Source organism: Microcaecilia unicolor, chromosome 6 (assembly GCF_901765095.1).
Source record: "Microcaecilia unicolor chromosome 6, aMicUni1.1, whole genome shotgun sequence".
Taxonomy (NCBI): Eukaryota; Metazoa; Chordata; class Amphibia; order Gymnophiona; family Siphonopidae; genus Microcaecilia; species Microcaecilia unicolor.
Genome location: NC_044036.1, coordinates 177729030 through 177753273, shown reverse-complemented (window position 1 = coordinate 177753273; position 24244 = coordinate 177729030). Strand labels below are relative to the sequence as shown.

General features: G+C 43.0%; 1 long non-coding RNA gene across 1 annotated transcript; it reads right to left on the bottom strand.

Annotated features, from left to right (window-relative positions):
* Positions 1-9123: 9123 nt before the first annotated feature.
* Positions 9124-22244, bottom strand: LOC115473454. The gene is made up of 3 exons (XR_003942662.1): positions 22213-22244; positions 15721-15833; positions 9124-9569 (listed from the first exon to the last, which is right to left on the bottom strand). It is a non-coding gene; the product is annotated as an uncharacterized LOC115473454 (long non-coding RNA).
* Between the last annotated feature and the right edge of the window lie 2000 nt (positions 22245-24244).

The following is a 24244-nucleotide window of genomic DNA, read 5'->3' as shown; positions in this document are numbered from 1 at the left end:
CATGTATTTCGCCGGCGCCGTTCGATTATTCCCCTCCATGTTAGCTATTACTACCACTTTTGACTTTAATTGATGAAAAGCTTTCCTATGAAGCTGAGTAGGTCTAGAGACATCAGGAAAGAGAAATAATGCCTGTCCACAAAACAACAAATTCTGTTAAGGAAAATTAGCCTCTAGGATAGCAAGCTTCTGTTCTTCCATTTGGAAATTAACTAACAGCCCTTTAACTCAGCTGCAGTAAAAGGGGCCCTGCGCTAGTGGCAGTGGTTGTTTTTGCTGTGCGTCGAGGCCCTTTTTACTGCAGCATGTAGAAAGGCCAAAAAAAAAGTAAGTTCACACTTGCCGCATGGCCATTTTGGGGTGAGTCCATAGGCGGTCGGTGGCCCAACTGTTTGGGGAGGCTAAAGGGGGCAGGGTTAGGGGTGGGGCCAGGGGCGGGGCTTACACCATAAATGTCTGACAACACAGAAAAAAAAAAAAGTAAAAATAAGACACAATACCTTTTATTACATTTAGATATTAAATATGTATCATATGTCAAAGAATAAAGTGGTTGCTCAAAGCATGTACTAACCACAATTGCTCAACTGCAAAACACTATGCACAAATTTGTGCAAAAACACACTCATAAACCTTACTGTACCATAACACTGGGCAGACCTTAATAAACCAATATACCACCCATACGGAAAATGCAGACCGTCAACAATATGAAACAAGGGATCATAATATCACAATTCTCATGTAGAGCCACAAAACACCCTTTTAGGGTAGATAGTGTTCACAATGAGCTCCTTTTATGAACGACTATATGTAGATCCTTCAAGAGGTAGTGTGTCATGATTTAGGCTCTAAAACCCTTTCTGATGTTTTGGTGCCACCTCAGTAAGGCCAATACACAATCTCTCCACTGCAAAACACTATACACAAACTTGTGCAAAAACACACTCATAACCTTAGCAAACCATAACAGCACTAATTCCAAGGACAGGACGAGCTACAACCTTATGCGTGGAAAGGCAGCACTGTAATTACACCGGACTCTAAAACACCAGTACACAACCTAGTGAAACAAAAAAAAAACCCAAAATGGGCTGTAAATACTACACACTAGTAGAATACTGCACCTTGATTGCACATGAAAAACACATGACACAACAGATATGAAGGCAAAACTGGAAAGTTACCTCAAGAACTCAGACTCAGCATGGAGCAATACTAGAAAAATTGAAACTTACATGCAAAATATCACAGATGCACATTTCCAAAAGCTGACATATTCCAGTTAATAAATTCTGAATAAAATACTTTTTTCTACCTTTGTTGTCTGATCATTTAGTTTTTCTATTCGCTTTGGTCCCAGTGTCTTCTGTTTTATGCAGTGTCTTCTTTCCATTTGATATTTTTTCTCTCACCATGTCCACCATCCTCCTGTGTCCTTATGCGTCCTGTCTACCATCTGTAGCCCTGTCCCTATCCTTCAGTATCCAGATCCAGCTCTTAAATTCAGTAGTTTCCCCTCCATCCATATCCAGCATTTCTCCTCACTCCCCTCCATCCATGTGCATATACTTCTCTCTCCTCCATCCATGTCCAGTACCTTCCCTCTTTCTCTCCTACCATTCCATCCAGTGTCATCCCTCTTTCTTTCTCTCTCCATCCTTCCACCCATTATCCTCTTCCAATCCTTCCGACCATTGTCTTCCTCTATCTCCCCTTCCTTCTAGACAGTTCTCTCTCTTGACCCTTTTCCATTCAGCATGTTCTCTCTCACCCCATCCTTCCAGTGTCTTTCCTCTCTCCCTTCCTACCAGTTTCTTCCCTCCTTCCAGCATTTTTCCTCTTTCTCCCTCCTTTCATCCAGCCAGCATTTCTCAGTCTGACAGCTAGGGTCTCCCCCAGTTTCTCCCCAGCAGCTTCTCTCTCTCTCTCTCTCTCTCTCCTGCCCTTGCCCCCTCTTTCTCTCCCCATCTCTTTCTGGCTCTCCCCTGCTTTTTTCCATGTCCCTGGCTCTCCCCTGTTCTTTTCCATGGCCCCTCTTTCTCTCCCCATCTCTTTCTGGCTCTCCTCTGCTCTTTTCCATGGCCCCTCTTTCTCTCCCCATCTTTTTCTGGCTCTCCCCTGCTTTTTTTCCATGTCCCTGGCTCTCCCCTGCTCTTTTCCATGGCTCCTCTTTCTTTCCCTATCGCTCTCTGGCTCTCCCCTGCTCTTTTCCATGGCCCCTCTTTCTCTCCCCATCTCTTTCTGGCTCTCCCCTGCTCTTTTCCATGTCCCTGGCTCTCCCCTGCTCTTTTCCATGGCTCCTCTTTCTGTCCCCATCTCTTTCTGGCTCTCCCCTGCTTTTTTCCATGTCCCTGGCTCTCCCCTGCTCTTTTCCATGGCTCCTCTTTCTGTCCCCATCTCTTTCTGGCTCTCCTCTGCTCTTTTCCATGTCCCTGGCTCTCCCCTGCTCTTTTCCATGGCTCCTCTTTCTTTCCCTATCGCTCTCTGGCTCTCTCCTGCTCTCCTTCTCTCTCCTCCTACCGTTTCCACACATTCTCTTCTCTCCCTCCGGCCCGGGCTTCTTTACAGCAGCGCTGACAGAAAGAAGCGCGGGGCCGCAGCAGCGTTCAGACATGCGCTGTGGGCTCTGCCGGTCCTCTGCCCCCGGAACGGGAAATTGACGTCACGGGGCAGAGACCGGCAAAGCCGACAGCGCATGTCTGAACTCTGCTGCGGCCCCGTGCTTCTTTTTCTTCTTATGTTATGCTGGCTCCGAGAGAAGCGGCTGCCGCTGCGCTGCTCAATAGAAGCGGCGGCAGCAGAAGATTTCGTCGGGGTAGATTTGGAGAGGGAGGCAGGTGGGGCCGCCGCGAAGCTCACAGCTGGGCTGGGGAGGCTTAGCCTCCCCAAGCCTCTTATACGGGGCGCCTATGGGTGAGTCATTAAGGTGGTGATAACATAGTAAATAATGGCAGATAAAGACCCGAACGGTCCATCCAGTCTGCCCAACAAGATAAACTCATTTTACATAGTATGTGATACTTTATAAGAGAACTCCAACTATATGACAAGATCTGACCATGTTTCTGAGTTATAGAGGAGTGGCCTAGTGGTTAGAGCACTGGTCTTGCAATCTAGAGGTGGCCAGTTCAAATCCCACTGCTGCTCCTTGTGATCTTGGGCAAGTCACTTAACCCTCCATTGCCTCAGGTACAAACTTAGATTGTGAGCCCTCCTGGGACAGAGAAATATCCAGAGTACCTGAATGTAACTCACCTTGAGCTACTACTGAAAAAGGTGTGAGCAAAATCTAAATAAATAGGGCTCCTGTGCTAACCCAGCACTGCCTGATTACCACCAGGTATCCCCTGCACTAGAAAATCAGACCCAATTTTACATAGTGCTGGAAAAGCACCAACGTTGGCCGGAGATAGTTCTAGGTTGTCTTGCGGCAACCCTTTAGGAAAAGGACCCCTAACAGCATAACACATTTACTAAAAACATCTTGAGATGATTCAAGAAATTGAGAAATGTCTAATTACATCGTTGTCACCTTCTTCACTCATTTCCCTCACGCTTCTGGATAGATAGTACAGGTTACATTCCAAGTAAGGCTCACAATTAGGGAGTAGTAAAACATCCCTTAAGTAGTTCTTTAATAATTCTCTTGGAGCTAGATAATGAGTAACTGGGAAATTAAAAATTCTAAGACTAAAAACTCTAGCAGTATTCTCAAGAGCTTCTATGCTCATATGTACCATCAAATTATCCTTCGCCATGGCCTGCTACTGCAGCCTGTGCCATTTTCAACTGAGAATCTGCCTTTACTACTTGCTGCCCCACAGATGTAACTCTATTATCATGTTCCAGAAGTTTCTGAGAAGTTTCCGCTGTGAACCTACCAAAGGATGGGAAAATGTGGGATACAAATGCAATAAATAAATAAATTGAAATAATTGTAATAAGTTGCTCTGTAGTGTGTTCTCAATTTGAAAGTGTTTTTGTGCAAAAGTAATGACTGGCACGCCATTTTTTTTTAACTCAAGCGTTTGTTTGGCTTGTTTATTCTTACCAAGTTTTGAACTCATGGATATCTTACAAACAGATACTTGATTCGTGATGCAGGCAATTTTTTGCCAAAACATGGACTGTCTCGAGTCTATGGTATCTGGCTTTTCAATAAAAGTTTCTTTACTTCAATCAGCCTCTGGAGACTTGTCTGTTTGGTAGGCCTATATCCATTCCCTACTCCTTCAAACTGATGTAGTGCTGCCTATTCATATCTAGGATTCTTGCTTTTTGAATCATAGGATTAGTGCTACTGTTGACATGTTTGCTACATTTACATAGTTAGGATTTTTTTTCATGTTTTGTATTTCACAATATACCTAGGAGAGATTTTTGTTGCTACTCCTCTGATGACATGAGAATCAGAATATGTTTTTTGTACAGTGACTGTTGGTCTCATTTTCAAAAGAGAAAAACGTCTAAAAAGTGGCATAAGTCTGCATTTGGATGTTTTCTCACAAAAACGTCCAAATTGGTATTTTCAAAAGCAATTTTTAGGCGTTTTTCTATCAGGTCCATCGAAGTACGTTCAAATCACAAGGGAGCGTGTCAGGGGCGTGTGTTGAGGGTGGGACTGGGCGTTCCTAACACTTTGGATGTTTTTCAGCCATAACGGAACAGAACAAAACCGTCCAAGACTAACTAGACCTGTTTTTATAACGAATAAGGCACAAAAAGGTTCCCTAAATGACCAGATAACCACTGGAGGGAATAAAGGGTGACTTCCCCTTACTCCCCCAGTGGTCACTAACTCCCTCCCACCCCACAAAAATATGATTAAAAACATTACTTGCCAGTCTCTATGCCAACCTCAGATGTTATACCCAGGTCCATTAGAACAGCATGCAGGTCCCTGGAATAGTCCATTGGTGGGTGCAGTGCACTGCAGACAGGTCCATACCTCTCTCTACCTGTTACACTTGTGGAGGAAACTGTGAGCCTTCCAAAAGTCACCAGAAACCCACTGTACCCACATATAGGTACCCCTTCACCGTAAGGGCTATGGTAGTGGTGTGAAGTTGGGAGTAGTGAGTTTTGGGTGGGTGTTGGGGGGGGGGGCTCAGCAGATAAGGAAGAAATGGTGGGATGTGTACTTGGGTGCATTTTATGAAGTCCACTGCAGTGCCCCCTAGGGTGCCCTATTGCTTTCCTGGGACGTCTGGGGGACCAGTCTACTAAAAATGTTATTTCCTCCTACATCCCAATGGCTTGATTTTGAACGCTTTGCACTTGGAAGTTTTTTGTTTGACAATTGACTAAAAAACAAAATACCCAAATCACAAAATCTATTTTCGAAAACAAAATATAGACGTTTTTCTTTTTTGAAAATGACCTTCTTTCCTGTTCAGATTTTGGGCATTTTTTGTGAAACTTAGTCATATCGAAATTGCCCCTCCTCATGTAGCAAGACAGCAAAGATGACTCAAAAGTGAGTGGACAATGCTCCAAATAATTGAACAGTTTATTGAAAGACAAGCAAAAAAGGCCCGTTTCTCAAAAAAAAAAAATGAAATGGGCGCTAGCAAGGTTATCATCTAATGGCGATTATGTTTTTAAGTGAACCGCAATTCTCCTTTCGCCTCCCATCCCATCCATATCCACCGATTCTCCTCTGTGCTGCCCTCCCAGCCCATCCATGTCCTCTGATTCTCCCCTCATCTCCCATACCATCGATATCCAGCGATTGATGTACATTCTGTTGGAGTGTCCCTCAGCTTCTCTTCTCTCCACTGCCCTCCCCTCCATGTCCAGCAATTCTTCCTTCCCCTCCCATCCCATCTATGTCCATCGATTCTCTTCTGCCCTGCCCTCCCATCCATGTCCCGCGATTCTCCCCTCACCTCCCATCCCATCGAATATCCAGCAATTCGCTTCTGCCCTCCCCTCCCATCCCATCCATGTCCAGCGATTGATGTACATTCTGTTGGAGTGTCCTTCTGCTTCTCCTCTCTCCCCTGCCCTCCCCTCCCCTCTGTGTCCCGCATTTTTGTCCTCCCCTCCCATCTATGTCCAGTGATTCTGCACTGCCCTCCCCTCCCCTCTGTGTCCCGCATTTTGCCCTCCCCTCCATGTCCAGCAATTCTCCTCTGCCCTGCCCTCCCCTCCCATCCATCTCCTGCGATTCTCCCTTCGCCTCCCATCCCATCAATATCCAGCGATTCGCTTCTGCTTTTGCTTCCCATCCCTTCCATGTCCAGCGATTCTCCCATTCCCTCCACTCGGTGGCCAGTGACTCTGTCCTTCCTGCCGCCCTGCCTGTAAGCCATCTATCTTACCTGAGGTCGCAGTGGCGGCAGGCTGGGCTCGCGTCGCCTCCAGCATTCCCTTGCCTTCCCTCTCAGTGTCCCAGCCTCCTCTGACGTCATTTCATTTTTACATGAGGGTGGGACACTGAGAGGGAAGGGAACGCTGGAGATGAGCTGAAGTCAGCATGTTACAAACCCAGCCAACCAGAGAACCTGAGGTACATATTGTTATATAGATAGTCAAGATGATCGCGACGACACAGCTGTGTTTCGGTCAATAAGGCCTGTCTCAGGAGTCTCTTAGAGTAAAGTCGTCCACTTGAAAAATTAGTTGTCACGATTATGTAAAGGTAAAAGAGCATGCATTCCGTGCGCCCGAGTAGACCAAAGGCTTTGAAAAACAGTAAACCTCCGAGTGTGAACTCATGGTTTAAAATCAGATTTTTCTGGATGCAGAGCATGTGTACATTTTGCTTTACTAAGAACTGCTATACTGTGTCAGACCAAAGGTCCATGAGGGTCGTGAATGCAGTGTGTCACATATTTGAACATCATCCATCAGGTGTGTCCAAATGAAAAAAGGTTGAGCCTCAGTGCCAATTAGAAAGCAAAATAACATGCAAATCATTCCAAACCATTAACATGATTTAATGATTTTGTACATTTCTACATCAGATTTTTGTGTAAAATGTGTTTTAGAAATATTACAACAGATGGAGAGCCAGTAATCTGTCAGAAGGGAAGTTGTTTGTGTGTGTGTGTGTGTGGGGGGGGGGGGGGGTCCATGACCCTTATTGCCTGGGGGGGCCCAGATTGCTGTCAGTCCACCCCTGCTCCATTATAACTCTCTTATTCTGTCTTTCTTCCAATGTATACATATTTAGATCTTATTCTCTAAAGTTCCAATGGGGTGCCTAAGCGCTATTCTCTGATAAGTGACATAGGGGTCCTTTTACTAAAGGGTTGGCGCATGGCAATAGGCTTGCCGTATGCCAATCTGGAACTACTGCCAGGCTACCGTAGGAGCCCAGCGGTAGTTTATACCCCCAGTGTGCGTCATTTCTGGCGCTATAAAAAACCCGGTTACCTCTGAGTTGGTGCAGGGGCCCTTATCGCCACTTCAACGGGTGGCAGTAAGTGCTCCCCCCTCAAATTGGTTGTATGACAAGTGGTTCTCTTACTGCACGGCCATTTCTTTTTGCGAAAATATGACAACCTTTTCCCCTCTGCAGTAAAATGGGGCCTCAGTGTGCGTCAAAAACACATGCTAACGCTAATGCATGCTCCCTTTTACCACAGCTTAGTAAAGGATTCCATGTTGCGTGAGACCATCATATATATAGGTGGAGCATGGGTGAGGCTCCCAGTTATGTAGGTATCTCATAGAAAATGTATATGTTATGCTCTTCCCTGTTGTATTTATACAGTCACAGTTACAACAGATGTGTTTCTGGTAGGGCCGCTGAGAGACTGGGCCGCGCCTGGGGCAAGGCCACCCCTGGGGCCCTGCCCCCGCCACCCCCCCTGAGGTCGTTGTCACCGCCGCCACCCCTCCACATGCTCCCCTACGTCCACCATCAGGCCCGGCCTCCCTGAAATCAAATCCTAGTGCCTCACCTCGACCTTGCTCCATGTGAAAGAAGCGCAGCAGCGGCAGTCTGCAGATCACCTCCCTTCGGGCCTTCCCTCCCTGTGTCCCCCCCTCACGCAAGTTACAACAGACGAGGGCGAGACACAGGGAGGGAAGGCTCAAAGGGAGGTGATCTGCAGACTGCTGCTGCTGCGCTTCTTTCACACGGCGCGAGGTCAAGGTGAGGCACTATGATTTCAATTCAGGGGGGCCCGGACCGGTGGTGGACAGAAGGGGCGGATGGAGGGGACTGCGGCGCCGGGTCCCCCTTGCGAGCCCGGGCCCGGGGAACTTTGTTCCCCCGCCCCCCCCCCCCTCTCGGCTGCCCTGGTTTCTGGTATAACTGCAGGCATATAAATGTAAGGTATGCCAATACCAGGTTATGCTGGTATTCTATAAGAGAATCTGGGCACCCAAATGCCATGATAGAATAGGTTTGCACTGTACAGCATCAGGGCACCTCAATGGAGGTGCCAACTTATAGAATTACCCCATGTGGGCCCCTTATATAATTACTACTACTACTACTATTTAGCATTTCTATAGCGCTACAAGGTGTATGCAGCGCTGCACAAACATAGAAGAAAGACAGTCCCTGCTCAAAGAGCTTACAATCTAATAGACAAAAAATAAATAAAGTAAAATAATGGAGATAACATTATGTTTAAATCTGTTTATTGACGTATTATGCAGAAAATACATTCACAATATTTCAACAAAACCATTACTAATACACCAGACAACTGTCAGTCCTTCTTCTGACGTCAATTAGTTTTCTTCTTTTATCCCCGAAAAACCCGCCTCTCCCCCCCTACCCTCCCTTCCTTTTCTATTGGAGTCATTTTATTGAAAACAGTGCTTTGCAACCGATACCCAAACCATACCTCAATGAATAGTGAAACAAAACTAATGTACAATAACTACCCACAAAAGCCCACACCATATGTAGACCAAAACCCCCCTCCCACCCCCTCCCCTTACCAGTAATAACCAACTGTCTCTTGACTCCATCTCGAAACAGCCATCCTTGCCCAAACTCCTTGAAAACCCAGAACACTATACAACACACATAACCCCCTCCCCCCCCCTTTAAATCATCTTTACCCGACTGCCTTATCAAACCCTCTCAGCTCCCTCTATAACCCCCCCCCCCCCTTCCACCCCATGGCTGTTCAAAAATTGAAAATGTAACTTTGCCCTCTGGAAGGTAAGGTTAGCCATAAGGGTTATGGAGATGACATTAAAAATGCAAATATACTTCACCATAATTACTAATCATTGAACCCATTCCATTGTGTGATGTGATTTCAAAATAAAATCTATAATCCAAAACAAAATAATGAACAATACTCCATGCATGTAATAAAGAGATCAATGCTTAAACAGTTTTACAGGGGTAAATAAGCAGTTACTTGGGGGAAATTTGGGGTTGAACTTTTCCCTCCCCTCTGTGCATGAAAATATCCATGCTGTTTCACAGTAGATAGGGCTGGAGTAGGACCAGGGCTGGGTTGGCAAGGACCACATTGGGGATTTCACTGTGAAATTTCTGCATATGATTTATGTCTTGGATTTTGCCCAGATGTTCGATGGCTTCTGTAGTAACAGCAATGCACTACTGATCTTTTGCTGTCCAACGTGTGCTAGAATAAAAAATGTTTCTTATCGGAGTGATTTATTTATTTCCTGTGACTCAGTGCACATTAATCTCTGCTCTTGTTGATTGCACCATAAAGTTACAGGAGAGCTTGATTACTCCTGATTACTCTACATCTGTTTGTAAATTCAACTATTACCTAGATTACAAAACTGCAGTTAAAAGTTTGCTTAAATGATACCATACCGCAGGCTGTCAAACTCTTCTCAATGTTGGGCCACATTATAACACATATGCTGCAAATAGGCGAATGGGGATATCCCCTCTGTTTGTGGGAAAATCACAGTAGCATAAATATGCATTCGTTTGCATATTAAAGTTTGTCAATTTTTTATTTGATTTACTGAAATAAAATATTTTTTTCTGACATTGCTGGCATTTGAAAGACAGAGTGCAGAGAAATGTTGGATTATTTGTAGTAAATAATTAGCAGATTTTAGTACACACAGCTTCAGCTTTAGAAATGTTAATTTCTTTCTTCATCTCTCTCTCATTCACCCCTGAATAATTCACTGCTGAGTCACTTTAAAGTTGAAGTAACAAAACATCTGTTTACTCACAGTTTGTAGTTAGATTATAATCAGACAGGCTTATATATACATATTACTATACATTTGTATTATCAGCTCCTTCCATGTGCTTAGATGGTAATGGATGCTCACACCACCATAGATCCTCTCAGGTTAGGAGAGATCATGAGCTCCATGTGCTGCATGTGCTGCATCTGCTGTGTCTGACCCCCACAGGAAGTTGCATAGCTGTGTGACCTCTCTAAGTAATTCACATCAGAGGTCACAGAGTAATCACAGAGAAATAATAGGTGACAGGCAATGCATGTAAAAATACAATACATTCCAACAAACCCCTTCTCATGCATAACTGTCATGCAATTATTTATTCATACAAAGTCCAAGCTTTATACGCAGATTCACAAAACGTTCTCTGGGTAACGGTTTGGTCATGATGTCAGCTGTCATCTCACTGGTGTGACAATAGTGTAGACTGATGACCCCTTCTTTCGCCAACTCTCGCACGTTGTGGTATTTCGTTGCGATGTGCTTGGTGCGTGACTGAACCTTGTCATTCTGTGACAGTCGGATGCAGCTCTGATTATCTTCCATTATCTGGATTGGTCTCTGTTCAGCTATTCCAAAATCCAGCAAAAGTTTTTCAATCCACATCAGTTCTCTGCACGCTTCCGATGCTGCCACATATTCAGCTTCTGTAGAAGACAGACTCACAATACTTTGTTTATGACTGGCCCATGAAATTTGTACATTTCCATACATAAACACATATCCACTTGTGGATTTATAATCAGAATGATCCCCTGCCCAATCTGAATCACAGTAACATATTAGTTTTGGATTACTATTGGCTGAAATCTTTAATTTACAATCAATGGTACCCTTTAAATACCTTACCATCCTTTTAACTGCAGTCCAATCTGATTTGGTAGGTGAGCTGACCCTTCTGCTCAAAATTCCTACTGCATTTGCTATATCAGCCCTGTATGTGGTAGCTAGATATAAAAGCTTACCTATGGCTGATCTATATTGGATGTTATCTGGTAAAGGTTCTCTTACTGTTTCATCCTTCAGAAAATCAGTGATCATGGGAGTGCTTACAACTTGGGCATCTTGCATACCTAAACTTTCAATAAGCTCATTTATTTTCTGCTTCTGGCTTAGAAGATAAGAACCATCATTTTGTTTCTCAATTTCTATACCAAGATAGTATGACACATTACCAAGTTCTTTTATCTCAACATTGAGGTTTAAACACTTTACAATGTCCTTGTACTCTTGCTCACTTTTGCTTGCAATGAGCAGATCATCAACAAAAGCTAAAATGTATGCATATTGTCCATTTGTGCACCTAGTGTACAAGCATTTATCTGCTTCACCTTGCTTAAATCCTAAATTTGTCAATATTTCATGCAATTTTTCATTCCAACATTTTGCACTTTGCTTTAATCCATAAAGACCTTTGTTTAATTTACACACTAGCTGTCTTTGTTTTGTATTTATGAAACCTGTTGGTTGTTCCATGTACAAGTCTTCAGTTATTTCTCCATGAAGAAACGCTGTTTTCACATCAATGTGTTTGACTTGCATGCCTTTTGAGACTGCAATGCTCAGAAGTGTTCTTATTGTCGTGTGTTTCACTACAGGTGCAAACACTTCATCAAAATCTTCTCCATATTTTTGAAGATATCCCTTTGCCACTAATCTGGCTTTATACCTTTCCACTTTTCCTTGTGCATTCCTTTTTAACTTGAATACCCATTTGCATCCTATAGCTTTCTTGCCAGGAGGTAATTTTGTAAGAATCCAAGTATTATTTTTATCCAATGCATCAATTTCTTCTTGTGCAGCTTTACGCCATTCAGCAGCTTCTTCTGCTGGCATTTTCTCAATCTCATCCCATGTTAAGGGCTCTTGAGCTTCTGCTGACTTTGTTAGGTAAGACAGTCTTGGGGGTGGAACACCTTTGTTTTCCCTGGATGAGCGTCTGACAACAGGTTGGTCTGACCTTTCCGCATCCTCTATATCTGAGAGTTCTTCTCCAATTGATTCCCCTTCTCCAACTGTACTGTCTTCTTCAATGATCCTTTCTGTGTCTGCTTCCTCTGCCTGTTCCTCGTTAGATACAGATGAGTTGCTTTCAGACATCTGCCTTGGTATGGCATTTATATACACTGGCATGTCTATTATGGTTCTAGTTTCATATTCTGGATGATAAGGCTCATCTGGGATAATCCAGCCTTTATCAACCCTTTTGTTTTCATCAAAATATTTAACATGTCTTATGCCAACAATGCCAGTTTTCAGATTCAAAATTCTATATCCTTTGTGTCCTGGAGCATAGCCAACTAAAATGCCCCTTTCTGTTGTGGAATCCAGCTTATGCCTTCTTTGCTTTGGTATATGAGCATATGCTGTACTTCCAAATGTTCTTATGTGTGACAGGTTTGGCTTCCTACCATGCCATGTCTCATGTGGTGTGCGCTCAGCGCCTTTAGTTGGCATTCTGTTTTGTAGGTACACTGCTGTGAGAATGGCTTCCCCCCATAGTCTTTTAGGGAGATTGCTATCTGACAGCATACATCTGGTCATTTCCACAAGTGACCTAAATTTTCTCTCTGCAACAGAATTTTGCTCTGGTGTATAAGCTACTGTTGTGATATGCTGAATGCCTTCTTGTTCTAGAAATGTGTGCATGCTTTGTGAAGTGAACTCACCACCATTGTCGGTCTGAAGAACCTTTGGTTTTCTTTCAAATTTATTGCTCACCATGGCTACGTATTTCTTCAGCATGTCTGTGACTTGACTTTTTTCTTTCAGCAAATAGGCCACACAATATCTAGAGAAATCATCCAAGAATATTAGCACAAATCTGTTATTTCCCAATGATGGGATATTAAACGGTCCACATAAGTCACTGTGTATTAAGTCCAGCACTTTATTACTCCTATTTCCTGTGTATGCAGGAAATGAGGGTCTCACACCTTTTTGAGTAACACAGTCTATGTATTTCTCCATTTTACCAGCATCTGCACTTATCTGAATGCCGGTGGCCAGTTGCTTACTGTAAAGATCCTGGATCACCTTAAAATCACGATGTCCCAGGCGGCGGTGCCAGATTTCCAGACTACATTTACCATCATTCTTCCTTACTTGCGCCAGATGTGAGGCTTCACCTGAAATGTTCAGCTTATAAACATCATTATGCATAAAAGCTTCAGCATACACTTCATCATTTTTAGAGATTGTGCACTTACTGTTTTCAAAATGAATCACAAATCCCTTCTTATCTAATGTAGATACACTAAGCATATTGCAAACTGCTTGGGGAATATACAAGACATCACTTACAGGAATTTCTTTAACTTCATTAGACACTTTGCATTTTAAGAATCCAATACCTTTTGCTTGGATCTTAGCAGTCCCTGCGTTTGCAGTTTTAAGAATACCTTCCTCTGGACACATTTCCTGAAAGAAATTCTTACAATTGGTTAAATGGCATGTGCTCCCTGAATCCAAAATCCAAGTACTTTCATTTGAATTATTATTTACCATAGTCAAAGATTTTTCTGCCATTAGAAAGCCCTTGTGTTTATCTTTGTCCTTCATACATTTCCTGGTTTGAAAATTCTTTAGTTCCATTGGCTTAGGTGAGCTAGAGGGAGTGTTTTGTGTTTCCTTACACCATTTAGATACATGTCCCTCCTTTCCACATAAGTAGCAAATCAGCTTGCCCTTGGGTGGAGTTTTCCCATAGCTCCGCCTTCCTCTGTTCTTTGCCAAGAAATTTGTTTCATTTCTCTCTGACTGACTTTGAGAACACATCTCCTCAGAATCATTTATTATGCATTCCTGCCTTAGTTTTGATGTTGCCTGTTCAAAAGATTGCCCTTCAATGGCCTCATTTACAGACCTAAAAACATCAAACTTCTTTGATAGTGAGGTAAAAAGAAATGCTCTTTTCAATGCATCACACATGGGAATTCCAGAAAGTTCTAATTTTTGAAATGAAGACATAAGATGCATAATGTGATCATTACATTTACTTTTATCCCTTAATTTGGTTTCATTCAACTCTGCCAGCCAAATTGGTTGCTGCTTTGCATACGTAGTTGCATACATAGTTCTCAGTTTATATAAAATGTCCTTTGGTGTATCTTTTCCCTCCACTAATATGGCTTGTTTCTCTGAGAGAGCTTCCAAAAGCATGCACTTCACATAATAGTTTGCATTGTCCCATTCAGCCATATTTTCAGCTGTTCTGTCTTGGTCTAAGCATATATTTAATCTTTTTGCTCGAAGGAGACATATGAATCTTAATTCCCACTGCTGATAATTAAACTCAGTTAATTTAGGCACCTTGAGAGAATAGAACAATGGTGAATTTCTTCCCTCAGCCATTTTCTTAGCCTTCTGTCTGCTGTGTGGGGGGAGAGAGAGACAGACTGAATCTTTCCTTTAAAACTTAAGAGAAAAATGTGGCCTTTTTTTCTGCCTGGTAATATTTCTCTTCTTTTTCAATTCTTGGACCCTGGGCCCATAACCCTTTTGTTGGATTATTTGTAGTAAATAATTAGCAGATTTTAGTACACACAGCTTCAGCTTTAGAAATGTTAATTTCTTTCTTCATCTCTCTCTCATTCACCCCTGAATAATTCACTGCTGAGTCACTTTAAAGTTGAAGTAACAAAACATCTGTTTACTCACAGTTTGTAGTTAGATTATAATCAGACAGGCTTATATATACATATTACTATACATTTGTATTATCAGCTCCTTCCATGTGCTTAGATGGTAATGGATGCTCACACCACCATAGATCCTCTCAGGTTAGGAGAGATCATGAGCTCCATGTGCTGCATGTGCTGCATCTGCTGTGTCTGACCCCCACAGGAAGTTGCATAGCTGTGTGACCTCTCTAAGTAATTCACATCAGAGGTCACAGAGTAATCACAGAGAAATAATAGGTGACAGGCAATGCATGTAAAAATACAATACATTCCAACAAGAAAGACAGGAGTACTTTTCCCCCTCTTGTTGCGTGTTCCTCTTAGATGTACATAATGCTAGAGGTATCAGGACAGATAGTGGGGTAGGTGATCAAGGGAGGGGGGATGAAGGGGCAGAAGGAGGAGAGGGTAGGAGAAACCTGGAAGCAGAGAAAAGAGAGGGATTAAAGGGGTAAAGGGATTAAAGGGAAGGAAAAAGAATAGGGGATCCTGAAATAGAGAAGGGGATCTGGGATCAAGAAGAATGATCTACTCACACCCCATAGTACCTCCACTCTCTTCACTGCCTCCTCCCTTTCTGATCCTCTCACTTGCCCAGCAACCTCCTTCTCACCCATCAGCATCTCTGATCCCCTCACTTTCTTTTGTCCCTTCCTATTTCCTCCCTTCCCCACTATTCCTCTCACTCACTTACTCATTCTCTACCCCTGCCCACTGCTCCTCCAGTTCACTAAGTCTCTTGTCACCCCACTCCCTATCTCCCTCCAAGTACCTCTCTCTCTCTCTTGCTTCTCTCCCATTATTTAGTCTCAGACATGCTCCCACCCTAGTTGATAAGAGAAGGACAGGTCTACTTAAACTGGCCTGAGGAGTGACTTACTTGAGAGTGCCCTGGTTGAAGTCAGCCAGTCACATGATGATCTCAGGCAGCTGGAGCTTCTAGTGGAAGAGCTGCATTGGGAGGAGGCATGGCTCAAAAGAAATCACTATGAGCTGTCGGAAGAGAAAACAAGCTATTAAAGAGAACGAAGAAGTAACCTACCAGTCACAGGTCATGCATGGATAGTTGGAGAAGAGTGCTATCAAAGAGCAGGGTAGCACTGCTCATAAAGGAGAATACAGAGAAAACTTCTGAACTTTTTTTCCCCCTGTCAAAAGCCCTAATTAGGCCCAAGGCCTGATTTTCCTGCCTTGTAGCGCTATAGAAATGCTAAATAGTAGTAGTAGTAGTAGCATCTGCCAACAGCAACTTCTCCATCCCAAAGCTAACTCCCAACTGCTGACCAGCTGCCCAAGCCATTGCCATGGCAACCGGACCATTCTGACATCATTCCTTACCCTAACAGCCAATTAGCACCTAGTTTACAAAACTTGCAGTTTCTCTCAGAACTATGGAACCTACAGCTTGTAGTTCTCAGCACCATTTTGAACCACTAAAATCCCATAGACTATAATGGAAAAAATGTTAATTTTATATTTTTAACGCAAAATTAATGTGAACCATCACTAAATTCACTACCCTAATATGATATCCCATACTAAAACGCCTACGGTTTTAAATGTTCAAAATAAACAATTCCCCAGACATCACATATTTTTCTTATAAAACTCCCCAAATTATCAATGATTCCCTCATAGCCATGTAAAACATTCTCAAAAAATCCCCCTTTTTGACTAAAACTAATGGAATTCCTGGGCTAGTGCATCCTAAGGTACACTAGCCTTCCAAATCCCAAATTCCCATTCCTCTGGTAAAAATAAATTTACTGAGGTCTGGACACTCCATAGCTAATCCAAGGGAAGTCCTCAGAGACCCCCATCATAAAAAAAAATCCATTTCAAATTTTCCCTGAAGCCCCCATCAAATGCGGTCTAAAAACAGCATTTAAAAATAAAAACATCAAAGGCCCAAGGGACCTCTTACCTGGCTCCACATATGCAGGAAATGCCATCTCCACCTCCAGATTCAGTCTGTTGGATCCTCCTTATTACCATTAAAAATCACAGTTTGCCACAGAGCTCTGCTGGGCAGGCCCAAAAATTGAGGCCCCAGGTTCAACTCAGGCCTACCTCGGGTTCCAGAAATGCACTGAGCATGTGTAGAAGTTCACATATGCTGAGTTTGCTCCAGCCTGGCAGGCTAGGCAGCAGACCGGCAGGCTAGGAAGCCGACCGGCTATTATCCTACTGGCCTGTCTCCTGCCTTCTGGCATTATGCCTTCACGGCAGGTCATGGCTGCTGCAATTTGGAACCTCCAGAAGCTGTTTCAGGTCCCAATAGGATGCCTACAGCCCGGACCAGCCCCAGATTGGCCTGGGACCAGCCAGCCAGCCCTGCATCATAGTGGCTATAACTCCATGGAGCCCTCATAGACCCCTGGAGACCTCACAGCCCCCCTCCCCCCCCAGGCAGGTAACCAAAAACTTTTATTTATTTATTTAAAAATACCCCTGTTCACTAGTTAGAAGGCTGAGTTAGGAGTGTCTGGCATAGCCAAGGGTGGACCCAGGTGGGCCCAGGCCCACCCACTTTGGGCTCAGGCCCATCCCTATGATGTAGCTGGCAGGCATTCTTCCCAAGCCCTACCAGCCGAAAACTCACAACAACTGCCCCTCCTGCATACCTTGTAAATAGATCTTCACCTGCAGCAAGTAGTGACTGATACCTGCTATAGGGCCAACATGAGCAGTGTGTATTAGTTGCTGCTCGCTGCCAGTGAAAATCTATTTAAAAGGTATGCGGGGGGAGGATGTTTGAGAGACCATATGGTATGCAGGCAAGAGAGGGGGAGACCAAGTTCTTCTGCCCACCCATCTTGGGCCCAGGCCCACCCAAAATTGGGTGTCTGGCTACGCCCCTGGGAGTGTGGGGCTCAAGCAGAGAAGAAGTTAAAAGCCCTAGAGTGAAACAGAACAGGGAGGCCCTGAACAAGAGGAAGGGATCCTCCCAGGGTGTTCAAAGCTGGGGCTGCAGTACCTGAGGAGAGGCTCAGGGAAACAGAGTGGCCCTTCAGCAGATGCCTGCACCACCCACCTGTAAGCAACAGAAGCTTACTTCAGAAAGGCCAAGAACTTTGTGAATTATTACCTCCTGAGGCCAGGCCAGAGGCAGGCCTGGGTTTGAATAACCTTGAGTGCACATTGAGCCTGTGGAGCCTGTCAGGGCTGTAGGAAACGTACAGGAACTTAAAGAGACTTTATTTTATCCTGGAGGAGTAGAAAAGTTGAAAGGGATCAGAGCAATGGGGGTGATTGCATTATCCTTGAGGCTGTGCCATGCTCACCCAGGATATCTAACTTATACCCTCACTTGGCATCCATTCTTGAAGAGTCTGCATGGAGGCGGAGGATTGGTGTCAGGTGGTATATTAGTCATAACTAGGGTTACCCTATGGCTCCAGAAAAAGGAGGACAGATTGAGCCAGTCTGGGTTTTACTTCCATTGCTTTCAATGGAAGCAAAACCCGGACTGGATCAATGTGTCCTCCTTTTCCTAGAGCCATATGGTAACCCTAGTCATAACTAGCATATCCATCTTGCTGACTCATATACCAGCCCTAATTTCAAACAGCACTGGAATCTGACATCACCTACTCATCCCAGAGAAAGCAATATCAAGGTATTGATGGGTGGGAGGCTTGCAGTTGCAGCCCTAGCTGAGGCTGTTAGAGCAGGAAGGATACAGATCAGGAGAATTTCAATAGAATGCAGCTCTGGCTCAAAATCCAGAATGCCTGCAGCGGTCTATGAAGTAACAAACCACATCCACGACGGCAAAGATCATCACAATCATGTCATTCTATTGGAATTCAAGGCATGTCCCTTTAATAAATAGAAAGATTAAACCCTTTGTGCTTTATAAATTGAGGAGTATGCAACATTATTTGAACACAAGTTGACATGAATTAACCATTTGTTGGAAAAGAAATCAGGTCCGGATTTACATACAAGCTAGAAAAGCTACAGCTTAGGGCTTCACATTACAAGGGGCCTCACACTTCACTAACATGGAAAACTATTAAACTTAAAATTTACTTCCTACTTAATTGAGGGAGGCCTCTTAAACGTTACAGCTTAGGGGCTCCAATATGCATAAATCTGGCCCTAGTGCCAATAAATGTTATTTTGAGTAGTAAAGTCTAATGTGTATATTAATGTAATTTTTTTTTTCATAGAGAAGAGTAGAAAGATGTGTTACAGCTTATGAGTCTGTGGGTAAAATTTACAGGGGCCGATATTCAGACCTCAAGAATTACCTAGACTGACTCCCGCGATTGCCGCTGAGCCCGGATATTCAATGCCAGGCTGTTTTTGTTGACTGGCATTGAATATCCGGTTTATTTCTGGATGGTTTCAACTTAACCAGCCAAGTCAATATTCAGTGTTGGCCGGCTAAGTTGAAAACGACCAAAGATAGACCTGTTATTTTGGCGGTCCAATTTGGCCACCAAACTTATCCAGCAACGCACTGAATTATTAGCAGATAGCCAGCTATATTGCGTGATATAGCCGGTTATCCACTAAGGGAGAAATTCTGTATATGGCACCTTTAAAAATTGGCACCTTAAAACCATGCAGTTAGCGTGATTGTATAAACTACACCTAAAGTTAGCTGTAGTTTATTTATTTTATTGCTTGGGATTTATTAACCGCCTTTATGAAGAAATTCATCCAAGGTGATGTACAGGAGGAACAGTTCAACATAAAACTTACAATTTTGTTAACAGCATAATAGTAAAAGGACAAAATATAAACATTAACAGAACAATTTTGATATGGTTACTTCAACAGGGAATATCTACACAGCAACTCCCTCACCCCACTGAATAGCTATTTGCCTTATTTTATCATTTCTTTCTAAAATGCACAGAATGAGATTTATTTTTAAACACTTGAATATAAATTAAACTTGCTCTTGGCTAATTACAAGCTTATTGAATATGCTCATGTGTTGTTCTTGCACCTAAAAGTTAGGCTCACCCATTTAGGCCACCTAAAACCAGGCCTAAATACCAGATCGGGTGTATTCTATAATAGTGTGCATAGTTTTTTGAAATGTCCACAACCCACCCATGCCACGCCCATGGCCATCCCTCCTTTTTGACTGTGCACATTAGAATTTACACGCACCACGTAAATTCTAATTAAAGCCAATTAGTGCCACTAATTGGTTACGTACCAATTATCAGTACTGATTGGCTTGTTAATTAAGTTGTGCACACAATTTGGCTGTGTGGCCAAATTAGTGCACACAACTTAAGGGGCGCCATATATAGAATTTGGGGGTAAGTGCTGACCACAAATATTCAGCGGGGGTTAACTGGTTATTTCCTACTGAATATTCATGGATAGCCAGTTAAATAGCACTGAATGTCAGGTGGCCAGTGTCATCCCTTGCATATTGCTCTATTTGTGTAATGCTGGTCCCTTCCAGATAGTCCTGGATGCTGGTTAAGCTCTTTGGGTCAGGCCCCAGACCAGTGTCTCAAACTCCAAGCCCACCCAGCAGGACAAGCCAGAGCTGCAGCTTGTCCGCTCCTCTGCTAGACAAGCGTCTTGCTGGTTTTTTCCACAGCTGCCAGACTGCATCCAGGACTGGACTTCCCTATCTTTCCCTCTTCACCGGAGGTGCAGTTCCTCGCACCCACCTACAGCCGGAACAGGCTTCTCTCCCTGTTTCACTCGCAAAGGGGGTATTCTGTCTCCCACCCCCCGGAGAAGCAGAGATTACTCCATGTCAGCATTGCCCATTCTTATTGTGCTGGGTGGGATACCCCTTTACTCTACAGGTCCTGGTGAGGGTTCGGGCAACCAAAGATCCCATACTCAAAATATCAGATACTTTTATTGTACCACACCACTCCCCCCAATGACATCAGTCTATACAGCATCATTCTCCCTCTCACATTAATGTACCAAACTGTTCTCTTCCACCACCACCACCACCACATATCAATTGGCAGGGTATCCCCCCCCCCCCTCCCAACCATAACCACTCTCATCACTCCTCCTAGCCCCTGGTTAGAAGCCTGATACAATCCAATAATCCCCTGGGGAAATTCACCCAGACTCAACCCCATTCTGGTTTTCCCAGGGGATTACATTTGTAATCCACAATGCACATTGATAGCTGAGTTCTTGAAATACTGTGCATACTAAAATATATATTTGTTTGTTAACTTGTGTGTTTATGCTAATTTTAGAATCAACTAAATAAAGATATTTGGTGGTGTGGAGATGAATGTTACTTCTAAATACTTTTGAATCGCTACTTTTGAATCGCCGTGCAATAAGTTCCAATAAGTACCCGAGACCTTGAAAAAGCAGCGAAACGCTGGCCAACGTCATAACTCAACAAGGAACAACACAGCATGAAGCGAGAGTAGCATCGAATCTCAAGCAATAAAGCTAAGTGCATTGCAGCATAATATGTTTTTTCCTTAAAAATTCCTACTTCTGAGAAACAAAAATTTTGAAAAAATTTTGAATAAATTATTGCGGTCCTAGCAGAAATTTACGTAGGGCTGCTCATAAGGGGTTTTTGCCTATAGAAATTCATCGAGGGCCACCTGAAAGGGGTTTTTTTGCCTATGATGAAGAGAAGACCAGACGGTCTATTTTAGCTCCGACAGATTGATATATAATCTGGGAGCTCTTTGAGGCTTTTCCCCATATACCATTCTAATTTTGTAATTTTGTATCAGGTGGAAGTTTAATATTTAGAAGTATGCTAATTTTAGTACACATTGATTATCATCATTGGGGACTGATTTAGCACACATATAAGTGCCTTAGGAGGGTAATTCTACAAAGAAACGCCACAAGATCATCTCGCAAATTTCTCAACCTGCATTTCCCCAGCTGTAAAGGACTAAAATACAAGATAATGCACGCCATCACCTTCTCTTACATGAGCACGCATTTATGGAATGCATTACCCACAGACCTGAAGACAATCGACGAAACAACTCTCTTTCGCAAATCTCTGAAGACATACTTCTTCAACAAGGCCTACAATGAGAACCTAGAGCCCCACTAACCCACTTCACCAACCTACTCAGTTATGAAAACCCAACTCCTATAATTTCCCTAATAAACCCCTTCCTTCTTCTTTCTTCCTTAATTAATCTCCACACAATATTAACTATACCTGATATACTGGAATAATCATGTTTAACAATACTATGTAAGCCACATTGAGCCTGCAAATAGGTGGAAAAATGTGGGATACAAATGCAATAAATAAATAAATAAATAAATAGATTTATGTGGAAAGAGCATGCACAAATGTCAGTATTCTAGTTATTTACATATGTATGTGGACAAATGCAAGGTGATGCACACTGAAAAGAATAATACGAATCATAGTTACCTGATGCTAGGGTCCACCTAGGGGGTCAGCACTCAAGAAAAAGATCTGGGAGTCGTTGTAGATAATACGCAGAAATCTTCTGCTCAGTGCCAAAAAAGCAAACAGGATGCTAGGAATTATTAGGAAAGGGATGGTGAACAAGACAGAAAATACTATAATGCCTTTGTATCACTCCATGGTGCATCTGCATCTTGAGTATTGCGTTCAGTTCAGTTCAGTTCACAGTATCTCCAAAAAGATATAGCGGAATTAGAAAAGGTTCAAAGAAGAAACAACACTAGGTGCATGAATGGTTGTTCAAATAATGGATGTTGTAGTTCAATGTAAAAATAGTCCGCTCTGGAGAAAAACAAGTGAATGACTGGAGCAGATCAATATGGCCCTTGTCAGGTCATTAATAAAGCACACTTGTTCCATTCTTGAGCTCCCTTTGTGCTTTTTGTGCTGTGTATTTTGACCCTCTCTGTTTTATGTCACTAGACATGTCACCATACTGGGTCAGACCAAAGGTCCTTCAAGCCCAATATCCTGCTTCTAACAGTGGTCAATCCAGGTCACAAGCATGGTAGGCACCTAGCAGAATCCAAAATAGTAGTATGATTCCATGCTACTGACACCTAGGTACAAGCAGTAGCTTTTCCTTTGTGTACTTTAACAGTTTACAGACTTTACATTAACATATCTGTCCAAACCTTTTTTTAAACTCAGCTATCCTAACTGCTTGTACCACATGCTCTGACCACAAGTTCCGGAGCTTAACTATGCATTGAGTGGACAAATACTTCCTCCTATTTGCTTTACATGTACTACTTGGTAACTTCATGGCATATCCCTTAGTTTCTGAAAGAGTAAACAATTGATTAGCGTTTACCCCTTCAACTCCACTCATGATTTTGTAGACCTCTATATCACCTCTCAGCCATCTCTTGTCCAAGCTGAAGAGCTCTAACCTCTACAGCCTTTCCTCATATGTTGTATAATTAGTGGTAAAAGTAAAAGGGGAGCAATACTTAAAATGTGTGTTTGGCTAACTTTAGAAGTTAACTGCACAAATCTTCCATTTTGAAATTAATCTCCCTCCTTGCCCCATACAAAATTTAGCTGGACAACGAATAAGGCTGAAATGGGAGCATTCCTAGCAAAACTTTGGCTGATCAGTATTGATGTTCAAAGTTACTCGGTAAACTCTCTTAATCAAATAGCAGGCTTAAATATAACCAGACTACTCTGCCCAATTGACTTTAGACTGGATTCTCAGCCACATCATCTTAAGGCCAACTTGGCCACAAAGGGTTGGCTGAATATTGACCACACAGTGATTAACTGAAGAAGGCAGTTAGAACATGGCGCCCTCTGGAGTTTCTTGATGTAAACGGTATAGTTAGACTGGAAAACAATACAGTAGAACAGAATAGAATAACACCAAAGGTAATAGAAAATTCTTCCCATTTTCAAGTCTATGATATAAATACTTATTACCTGGGTCCCAGAGAGGTAGTTTTAGGAGATAGCTTTATTAAGTTGTTTCCACCTGTATTTCACCACATATACATACTTTGGGAAGGGTGTGCACAAGGGTGGAAGATGCATGCAGATTGTGAAATATCTTAGTCTCCATCTGGCTGATATTCAAAACAGTTTATCCAGTTTCTATGGGCATCTCTAGCATTTATCGCACACTAAAAATGCTACCGTGCCATTGTAAAAGACCCCCTAAATCGCTTGTTTACGACCATCGGGTCATTTTCAGCGAACTCAAAAGCAGCTAACTTATGGGCTTTCCAAGGATGAAGTCGGGTTAAGTGTCGATTTTCAGCTTAAATCGGGCCACATAAATAGCAGTCCTATCTTTAAGCAGTTTGGCTTATGTGGGCAAGGGCTGAATATTGACTTAGCTGGCTATGTGTTAGCTGGCTCATTTTTTTTAAAAAGCACAGATATTCAATGCCAAAGCCCAGACAGCACCCAGCATTGAATATCCAGGAATAACGCCAGCAGTGGGCAGGAAAATGCTCACCGCCACCCACTGAAT